This window comes from Lissotriton vulgaris, chromosome 5, assembly GCF_964263255.1.
Source record: "Lissotriton vulgaris chromosome 5, aLisVul1.2, whole genome shotgun sequence".
Lineage (NCBI taxonomy): Eukaryota > Metazoa > Chordata > Amphibia > Caudata > Salamandridae > Lissotriton > Lissotriton vulgaris.
The window spans coordinates 1,307,658,219-1,307,669,175 of NC_141693.1; the positions used below are offsets into that span (position 1 = coordinate 1,307,658,219).

The 10,957-nt window shown below is 55.7% G+C and overlaps 1 pseudogene; it reads left to right on the forward strand.

The window, feature by feature from the left end:
* The first annotated feature begins 232 nt into the window (after positions 1-232).
* Positions 233-9,754, forward strand: LOC147712517 (uncharacterized; annotated as a pseudogene).
* The last annotated feature ends 1,203 nt before the right edge of the window (positions 9,755-10,957 follow it).

Sequence of the window (10,957 nt, forward strand, 5' to 3'; positions counted from 1 at the left end):
ATTCTTTTTCTTAAAGCATGATGGTTAATAAGCATTTAGGGTACCTAGGATACAGATTTTTAAAGTTTTAAATCAAAAGCTAAAGATAAAATGGATCCTTATGCTATGCCTCAAATATGTGTTCTTCAATTTCACCAATTGGTTGGCAGCCTGTTCAGTGGCATCATTTTCTCAACAGTACACAACCGGTTTCTAAGTGTCTTTTTTTATGATCTACTTTGCGCAGAACAGAATGCCCCGCAGAATAAAGACGGCAGAAGATTATGTGCTGGAAAACAAAGATTTCATGGTTAAAGAAGTGCGTGGGCAAAAGATGTTAATTTGCAGGTTTTGCAGACTGTCCCAATAGTAAGTGGGAAAACTGCAAGCCGAATTGCTGAACATCTTGTCACCAAGACCCACTTGAAATTGAAAGAGCCACCTAATAGCGACAGCCTTTGCCAGATGTCTCTTGCTGAGACAATGACCCGCTTCAAAAGAAAACGTGAGGAAGAAAAGGATGTGGCACATGAATTTGTACGTGCCCTAGTGCAATCTGGAACCAGCTTACACCAAGCTGATGGACCGATTGGGAATCTATTCCGCAAGCGTGCACCAGCATTCAAAACATTTCCAAAACCAACACAAATGTATGAGGAATACCTACCAGAGGTGTTCCTTGTAGATATTGAACATATTTCAGAGTTACTGCAAGGTGATGTTAAGATCTCTGTTACCATTGATGAAACCCCAGAGATGGGTGGCGACCCAGCAGTGGCAGTGCTAATCACATTTTGTGATGCAAAAAATGGATGGCACAGACGTACCATCATGGCAGATCTGGATGTACTGGAAACATGCAATGCAGTGTCACTTGGAATGCTGCTGCAGAGAGTTCTTACCAAGTTTAGCAAAGATTGGGGAGATATTGTTTGTATTTGCAGCGATTCAGCTACGTATATGAAAAAGTTATGTGATGACCTGTCAAAAGCAATACCTGAGCTGAAGTGTTTCCCTGTGAGAGATCCTTGCCACTTGCTAGATGGTAAGCTGAAAGCAGCATTACAATCTTCTGAGCTGATGAAGAATGCCATTGATTTTGTAGTACATTCAGGCGCACTGTTTCGTTATGCGCGGGAACTCAAACGCAAATATTTCTCATTTTGTGTTTTGTGTGGCAGCAAAGAAAGAGTCATCCGAACTGTGTCATTTAGTAGGTGGTTCTCAGTACTAGAGGCCGTGAATGCAATATTATCTATGTGGCGACCCCTTACTGAATTTTTGCTTAGTGATGATGCAAAAGGCAAGAAATGTGAGGATCTTCGGGTGCATATTGATAGTGATGTCAAGAAAAGTACACTGTACTGCAGCCTTAGATTTTTACAGGAAAACATGACTGCTGTAGTGGACATAATAAAAAAACTAGAGTCAGAAAACACCCTTGTCTACCAAGTGTTCAGTATAATTGGTGTTTGTTAGACGGGACCTGGATGGTCGGCCGAGGACAAGGGGAGAGGTCTCCGGGGAGAGCCGTCTCCAGCGATCGTACAGACAAGTAACTTCCCCCCCACAAATGGACACCACACAAAGATAAGGTTTAACGTTCTTTATAAGCAATCTTGAAGTACGGTAGAATGGTACAAGGAGGTCAGGACTCAGGGGTCCCCTCGATTCTAGTCTCTTGGATGGGAAAAAGGGGGGTAGCGGGACAGTCTTGTTACCAATCTGGCAGTTGCGATGAGATGGAGGGTAGCTCACAATCCTCGAGCTCGGTGGTCTAGGAAGACGGGCCGCGGCAGCGCCAGCAGGTCCCGAGATGATCGAAGGTAGCAACGGTCCGCGGCAGCGCCAGCAGGTCCCGACGAAGATGGTAGTTATAACGGGCCGTGGCAGCGCCAGCAGGTCCCGACGAGGATGAAGGTTGCAGAAGGCTGCGGCTGCGCCAGCAGGCAGGACGACAGTTCACAAGGCAGGGCTGCGGCAGCGCCAGCAGTCCGTCAAGGATGAGTTCTTCTAGGTGTCTCTTGACTCCAGGATACACCTGCCTTCCTGCTCTGGAGCTGCCCCAGTTATAGGTCTGGCGCCCTTTGATGTCCGGACCCTCGCACTTGGAGGTCGGGAGGTCCGGGATGAGGGAGTCCAGACACCCAGCAGGGGGGTGGAGCCAGCGCCCGGGGAGGCTGGGGGCGATCGGCACCTGGCGGGGGAGAGCCATCGATACTTCTTCCTCCCATTGACCTGCCAAGTGGTCCGTTCACCTCCTGGGTGGATGGTGGTGCCGGGCTGTCGGGGCCTGGCCAGGCCCAGGGTTGGGGTCGAGCTGAGGCCACACGGCCTCGTGGTGCAGTGTCCAAGATGGCGGCTGGTCCGGGCAATGGTGCTGACGGTGGCCCGGGCCAGGGATACAGAGATGTCCGGGAGCAGGCGTCCCGTAGGGGATGGGTTGCGGTGTGCTTCTGTGGGCGGCCCTGGGAGAGCCGGTGTCTGGGCCCTGTCCTGCAGGGAGGGAGCGAGCCCTTCATGTGGCCTGTCCAACATGCGTCCCCCCCAGCTGAAGGCGGGGAGAGTCACCCATCCTCTTGGGGACTTTCCTCGTCGAGGCGGAAAAAGCGTGACAGGCCATCCGCGTTGGCGTGATCCTGGCCAGGGCGGTGCTACACAGTGAAGTCCATCCCCTGCAGGGAGATGGACCATCGCAACAGCTTGGGATTCTCCCCCCCGCATCTGCATTAGCCATTGCAGGGGGCGATGATCTGTTTGCACCCGAAAGTGGGTACCGAAGAGGTAGGGCCGGAGCTTCTTGAGGGCCCATACCACTGCGAAGGCCTCCCTCTCAATGGTGCTCCAGCGCTGTTCCCGTGCCAGCAGGCGTCTGCTGATGAAGGCCACGGGTTGGTCGACTCCCTCAGGGTTCAGCTGGGAGAGGACGGCCCCAATGCCGTGGTCGGAGGCATCAGTCTGGACGATGAACTCCCGGCTGTAATCGGGAGCCTGGAGCACAGGGGCGGTGCACATGGCGGCCTTCAGCTTCTCGAAGGCAGCTTGACAGTCGGGAGTCCAGTCGACTCTTTTTGGCTGGTTCTTGGATGTAAGTGCCGTGAGGGGCCCCACAATGCTGCCATAGTCCTTCACAAACTGCCAGTAGTATCCGGTGAGCCCCAAGAAGGCTCGGACCTCGGTTTGGGTGACGGGTGGCTGCCAGGACTGGATGGCAGCGATCTTGAGCTGGAGGGGGGCCACCAGACCGCTCCCCACTTGGTGTCCGAGGTAGGTCACGGACCCCTGGCCAATCTGGCACTTGCTGGCCTTGATTGTGAGGCCGGCCTGTTGGAGGGCCTGCAGGACCTCTCGGAGGTGGCTGAGGTGGTCTGACCAGTGGCGGCTGTACAGAGATGTCCGGGAGCAGGCGTCCCGTAGGGGACGGGTTGCGGTGTGCTTCTGTGGGCGGCCCTGGGAGAGCCGGTGTCTGGGCCCTGTCCTGCAGGGAGGGAGCGAGCCCTTCATGTGGCCTGTCCAACATGCGTCCCCCCCAGCTGAAGGCGGGGAGAGTCACCCATCCTCTTGGGGACTTTCCTCGTCGAGGCGGAAAAAGCGTGACAGGCCATCCGCGTTGGCGTGATCCTGGCCAGGGCGGTGCTACACAGTGAAGTCCATCCCCTGCAGGGAGATGGACCATCGCAACAGCTTGGGATTCTCCCCCCCGCATCTGCATTAGCCATTGCAGGGGGCGATGATCTGTTTGCACCCGAAAGTGGGTACCGAAGAGGTAGGGCCGGAGCTTCTTGAGGGCCCATACCACTGCGAAGGCCTCCCTCTCAATGGTGCTCCAGCGCTGTTCCCGTGCCAGCAGGCATCTGCTGATGAAGGCCACGGGTTGGTCGACTCCCTCAGGGTTCAGCTGGGAGAGGACGGCCCCAATGCCGTGGTCGGAGGCATCAGTCTGGACGATGAACTCCCGGCTGTAATCGGGAGCCTGGAGCACAGGGGCGGTGCACATGGCGGCCTTCAGCTTCTCGAAGGCAGCTTGACAGTCGGGAGTCCAGTCGACTCTTTTTGGCTGGTTCTTGGATGTAAGTGCCGTGAGGGGCCCCACAATGCTGCCATAGTCCTTCTCAAACCGCCAGTAGTATCCGGTGAGCCCCAAGAAGGCTCGGACCTCGGTTTGGGTGACGGGTGGCTGCCAGGACTGGATGGCAGCGATCTTGAGCTGGAGGGGGGCCACCAGACCGCTCCCCACTTGGTGTCCGAGGTAGGTCACGGACCCCTGGCCAATCTGGCACTTGCTGGCCTTGATTGTGAGGCCGGCCTGTTGGAGGGCCTGCAGGACCTCTCGGAGGTGGCTGAGGTGGTCTGACCAGTGGCGGCTGTACACCGCGATATCGTCCAGGTAGGCGGCGCTGAACTCTTCGAGGCCCGCCAATACCTGGTTCACCAGTCGTTGAAAGGTTGCTGGAGCGTTTTTCATGCCGAATGGCATCACTTTGAAATGGTAGTGGCCATCCGGGGTGGAGAAAGCGGATCGTTCTTGGGCCCTGGGGGTGAGGCCGATCTGCCAGTAGCCCGCTGTCAGATCGAAGATGCTCAGGTAGCGGGCAGCCCCCGTGCGGTCGATCAGTTCATCTGCTCGGGGAATGGGATGAGCGTCGGTTCGGGTGACAGCATTCAGACCCCTATAGTCGACGCAAAATCGTAGCTCTGGGGTGGTACCTGGGGCGGCCGCCTTGGGGACCAGCACGACTGGGCTGGCCCAGGGGCTATCCGAGGGCTCGATGACTCCGAGTGTGAGCATTTTTGACACTTCCTCTTGGATGCAGGCACGTACCCGATCTGGTTCGAGGTACGCCCGATGTCTGATAGGGGGACTGTCCCCAGTGTCCACGTCGTGCAAGCACCAGGGGGTGACCCCGGGGGTGAGGGAAAATAGGGACGCAAATTGCAGCAGGAGGGTCCGGCAGTCTTGGCGCTGCTCCGGGGTTAGGGCATCTGAGAGTCGGACCCCGTCGACTGAACCATCTTTTTCACGGGTCCTCAGTAGGTCAGGGAGAGGCTCGGAGTCTTCCTCCGCTCCACTGTCTGTAGCCATCAGCAGGCTGAGCTCCGAGCGCACAAAGTGGGGTTTGAGTCTGTTGGCGTGGAGGACCCGGAGGTGGTTCCGGGGAGACTCCATGTTAATGAGATAGGTGACGGGGCTCTTGCGCTCAACCACCTTGAAGGGTCCTGTCCACTTATCCTGCAAGGCACAAGGTTCGGTGAGGGACATCATCCAGACTTGCTGGCCCGGTTCGAACTCTATGGAGGAGGCATTCTGATCGTACCACTTTTTCATGTCCTCCTGACTGGCCTCCAGATTGGCTTTGGCGATTTCTCTGAATTGTCTGGTTTGATTGCCTAGGGTCAGGAGGTACTTGTAGACGTCTGGAGGGGTTTTCAGGGGGGCCATCTCCCAACCTTCTTTGACTAGGCTGAGGGGCCCTCGAACAGGGTGTCCGTACAAGAGTTCGAAGGGGCTGAAGCCAAGGGACTTCTGGGGGACTTCTCGGTAGGCGAAGAGGAGGCACGGGAGGAGCACGTCCCACTGGCGGCGGAGGGGCTCTTCCAGCCCCATGATCATTCTCTTGAGTGTGCGGTTGAACCGCTCAACCAGTCCGTTTCCTTGCGGGTGATAGGGGGTTGTGAATCGGTAGGTGACCCCGCACTGCTGCCAGAGGGATTTCATGTATTTTGAAATAAAGTTTGTGCCTCTGTCGCTGACGACCTCCCGGGGGAAGCCCACCCGGGAGAAGATCCCCATTAAGGCTCGGCCGACCACAGTTACAGTTCGAAGGGGAACGGCCTCGGGATAGCGGGTGCCGTGATCCACCAATACCAGGATGAATCGATGCCCTTGTGCCGTTCGGGGGTCCAGGGGCCCCACAATGTCTATTCCCACTTTTTCGAACGGGGTGGTAACCACCGGGAATGGCTGCAGGGGTGCCTTGAGTTTGCGGCCGCTCTTCTCGCTGGCCTGGCAAGTGGGGCAGGACCGGCAGTGGTTGAGGACGTCATTTCTCATTTTTTGGCCATTGAAAGTGGGTCACCAGGCGGCTGTAGGTTTTGTCCTGTCCCAAGTGTCCAGCCAGGGGGACATCGTGGGCCAAGTTCAACAGGAAGTCTCTAAAACGGAGGGGCACCACCAACACTCGACTGGCCCCCAATTCCGCGATTCTTTGCTCGCTGTACAATAGGTCATTGTCCCAATAGATCCAGTGGGCCCCGGCGGTATCTCCCGCACTCTGGGCGAGGGCTTGCTGTCGTAGTCCCTCGAGGGAGGGACAGGTCTTCTGCTCTTGACGGAATTGTTCCTGGGTGGGCCCCCCTTCTTGACGCCACTGAGCCAGGTCTGGAAGGTCCTGTGGCTGGGCGAGCCCTTCTTGGGTTTGTTCCGGGGCGGCTGGCAGGGTCGGCGTCCCCCACTGGAGCGACCGGGGGAGGAGGTGCTGGCCATTCGGGTTCTTCAGGTCGGGGATGGCGCGGGCGGCCATGGACCGGGTGGTTACGCACGCCCAGTCCGGGAGGCCCAACATCCCCAGGTGCTCTCTTCTTTCCACGGCGGCCCACGGGGAACTCTCGAGATCGTTCCCCAGGAGACAGTCCACGGGGGCATCATCGCGGACCGTCACCTTCAGCATGCCGGATACTCCTCCCCATTCGAAGGGGACGCAGGCCATCCGACACAGGCTTTCAGAATTGTCGGCTGATCGGACGGGGCAGAGAATGTTCGGCAGGATTTGTTCCGGGGTTACCAGGTGACAGCGGACGGCCGTCACACTGGCCCCCGTGTCACGTAGGGCTTCAGCCTTGCGCCCATTTATATTCACCCACTGACTGTACTTTCTTGTGTTGGCGGGTAGGGGGGCCCGCGGGACCATGTCTCTTCCCCCTAGGCACGCCAGGACCATGGCGGCCGGTTCCCACTCTGGTTGCTCCTGTTCGTATTCTGCCTGCTCTTCGTAGACTTGCTCTTCTCCTAGGGCGGCGGCAGCTACCTGGCGGGTCCCGGAGTTTGGTTCTTGGGGCAGTTCGAGTCATTGGCGTAGTGGCCGACTCGCTGGCATCGATGACACGTGACATTGGCTCTGAATCCCGGGCGCATCGGGGGGTTGCCCAGGCCGGCCGGGGGCGGGGTGCTGGTAGTGGGAGCGGCCGGGACGGTGTCTTTCCCCCGGCCCTGGCCTCCTCCTCCTCCACGGGGACGGTGGTGACCTTGGTTGTTTCGGTTCTGCTCGTTCGGCCCACCCCGGCCCACTCGGGTGCTTTCCCATCGGTCAGCCTCGGCGGCGAGCTGCCGTGGATCAGTCAATTTACTGTCGAGGAGGTGCTGCCTGAGCTCGACAAAGCAGTTGTTGGAGAGGTGCTCCCACACGATCAGGTTAAAAAGCTGCTCGTAGGTCGTTACGTGGCTCCCCTTGATCCACCCCTCGAAGGCTCGGCTGAAATAGTTTACATATTCCACCCAAGTTGTACCTGGGATTCGGGTGCAGTCGCGGAACCTCTGGCGGTACATTTCGGGTGTAAGCCCATATCGCGTGAGGAGGGCGGCCTTCATGTGGTCATAGGACGTCATTTGATGGTCTGGGAGCTGTAACAGGGCATCGCGGCCTTCATTGACGAACCTCCCCCATAGACCGGCTCCCCAGTCACTTCGATCGATCCGGTGGGAGGCCATGGCAATCTCGTAGGCCTTGAACCACTGTTGTATGTCGTCGTTTCGGTAATACTCTCGGACGACATCTTTGGGAATGTGGACCTTTGGTTCTGTAGCTCCTGGGGTGCGCGGTGGCTCGGGCATCCCCAGGTCTTTGTTTTGCTTCCATAGTTCTATCTCTGCTAGCTTGCGCTCGTGTTCGTATGCCAGTCTTTTTTCTTCGAGCTCTCTTTGTCATTGCTTTTCTTCCCGCTCTTCTCGGAGCCGTAAGTGTTCTAGGTTTATTTTTTGTTCCGCTAGTTTTAGTTCTCCATCCAACTTGAGCCGTGCTAACTGTAATTCGTGCAGTCTGCTTTTTTCTCGCTCTTGGATCTCTTCCCGGGAGAGACCCGCTCTCCTTTCTTCGGACGGAGCGGTGCTCGTCTCCGGTGCTTCGATGTGTTGGTCCCGGGGACCGGCGGTATTTGCTTCCGCCCACGATTCTAGGGCGTGTTTAAAGTCATCTTTTGTGCTCAGCCCGGTGGTAGCAATGCCCAGTTCCATACAAAATTGTTTTAATTCTCGATGGCTGTATTCCTCCAGTTTTTCCATTCAGAATTTTTCTGTAGATCCGCTCTCTTGGGTCGACATCGTGGTTTTGTCGTGGGGTGAGTTGCTTTCTGTACGATTACGCGTTGGTTCGGATCGCGCCGCTGGCCACCAATGTTAGACGGGACCTGGATGGTCGGCCGAGGACAAGGGGAGAGGTCTCCGGGGAGAGCCGTCTCCAGCGATCGTACAGACAAGTAACTTCCCCCCCACAGATGGACACCACACAAAGATAAGGTTTAACGTTCTTTATAAGCAATCTTGAAGTACGGTAGAAATGGTACAAGGAGGTCAGGACTCAGGGGTCCCCTCGATTCTAGTCTCTTGGATGGGAAAAAGGGGGGTAGCGGGACAGTCTTGTTACCAATCTGGCAGTTGCGATGAGATGGTGGGTAGCTCACAATCCTCGAGCTCGGTGGTCTAGGAAGAAGGGCCGCGGCAGCGCCAGCAGGTCCCGAGATGATCGAAGTTAGCAACGGTCCGCGGCAGCGCCAGCAGGTCCCGACGAAGATGACACCCAGCAGGGGGGTGGAGCCAGCGCCCGGGGAGGCTGGGGGCGATCGGCACCTGGCGGGGGAGAGCCATCGATACTTCTTCCTCCCATTGACCTGCCAAGTGGTCCGTTCACCTCCTGGGTGGATGGTGGTGCCGGGCTGTCGGGGCCTGGCCAGGCCCAGGGTTGGGGTCGAGCTGAGGCCACGCGGCCTCGAGGTGCAGTGTCCAAGATGGCGGCTGGTCCGGGCAATGGTGCTGACGGTGGCCCGGGCCAGGGATACAGAGATGTCCGGGAGCAGGCGTCCCGTAGGGGACGGGTTGCGGTGTGCTTCTGTGGGCGGCCCTGGGAGAGCCGGTGTCTGGGCCCTGTCCTGAAGGGAGGGAGCGAGCCCTTCATGTGGACTGTCCAACAGTGTTGATATCAAACATCTCCTCGAGAGTAGGCTAGACGACACTTTTAGTGACTTTGGCACGGCAACATGTTCCCTGTTAGAATGCTTGCCACTCGGGAAGCAAAGAAGTGTTGAAGACCAATTCTGGAAATTTTATTTTACTATGCATGAGAAATGGCTAGCTATGATGCATAGAAATGTCCCTTCACCAACCATGGCGTTTGAAGTCAATGAAGCCTCACTTTGGTACGCTGCACAAGTGTTAGATCCATTCCGTAAAGGGGAATTTTCTCCGGACTTTTCAAAGTACAGCTTCATTTTTGACCGCTTTAATACCTCTGAGGGCATGTGCACCCAGTTCAACGTGTTTGTTGCAGAACCTCTCCCAGAGAATGTCAACCTTGAGGTGCACTAGTACTGGCATGGGAAGCTACGTCAGTGGCCAGAGTTGGCAAGTTGTGTACTGGCTGTTTTGGCGTTGCCAGTCTCAAGTGCCAATGTTGAGAGGGCATTTTCACAAATAAAAATGTACATGGGAAGGAAAGAGAGAGCACGAATGACTAAAGAATCTCTGAAGAAATATTGTATGGTGTACTACAATAAATTTGACTTGTGAAAATGTATTTGGACTTCATATACACGTACGTGCACTGTCTATATGCCATGCATCAATGAAGAAAGCCAGCAATAATAAAAGCAAAGCGTTTCATAAACACCAGAAAAACACCGTTTCAGTTGTTTTTTATGGCGCGAAAATTAGAAATCACTGAAAAGCACTGTTTTTTTCAGGTATTGAAATCACTGGAAAACACTGACAAAACACCACCAGAATTTACCCAAAATAGAAACTGAAAACAGGAAAGCCTAACTATAATAGTGGTATAAGAACCACGTGAGAGTTAGAAAGTAGGCCTAAGGCCTGTAGAATCAATGGGGCGACCTAAAATCACTAAAGGTTAGGATGCAGGAGGCCCACAGGGGACGCGTGCAGTGTCTAAACACAGCCGCGGATCACCATTGACTTTCTATGGAAACAAACAAGTTACAATTTTAAAGATTAAGGGCACTTCTAGGTGAACTACGATGGAACCCTTTTAGACTAGGACACTTCAAGAGTCAAGACCCATGGGAGCACCGGAGTACTCGTGTTACCTCATCCAGGGAATCCGGGTGCATAGTTATCTTTGGTGTCCGGTTTCGTCGTCGATTCCAATGGAGAGCTGCGAAGGAATGCTGCAGGCGACCAGAGGAAAAGTGTCCGGGTGGATCCAAGGGTGGATCGGAGATGTGAAGAACCTGAAAGCAGAGGAGGCAGAGTCTGGGCCACTAGCCAGTGACCAGGGTGGCGAGGATAAGATGCCAGCCTATGTCTGGTGCTTTTAGGTGAAAGAGGTGAAGCTTGTCTCTTCAGCCACAGGGACCAGGAGGCGTCGACGCCACCCAGGAGCTGTATTCGAGCTGTCCCACGAAGGATCTAGTTGACTGCGGTGTTGCAATCCGTGTTGCACCCAACAAGCCTTGGCAAACACAATACACACAGGATGTCGAGATGGGCTTTGGTACAGACCAGCAAGGTCTGAGGAACTCCTCCTTTGGAGAGGAGTGGGAGCAAGTCTGGAGCAACCAGGAAAGCTCAAGAAATCAAAGATGGCCCTTCGTGGGGGCTCGCTAGTCAACGGACTAGGAACAGCAAAGGGAGCTCGAGCTCAAATGCACAAAGCGGCCCACGGGACACTCGTGGAGTGTAGGCCACTGAGCTTCAGTGCAGACGGTGCTCAGGGTAGGGGCTTCAAATACCCCAATGCACAACTTCGGGATT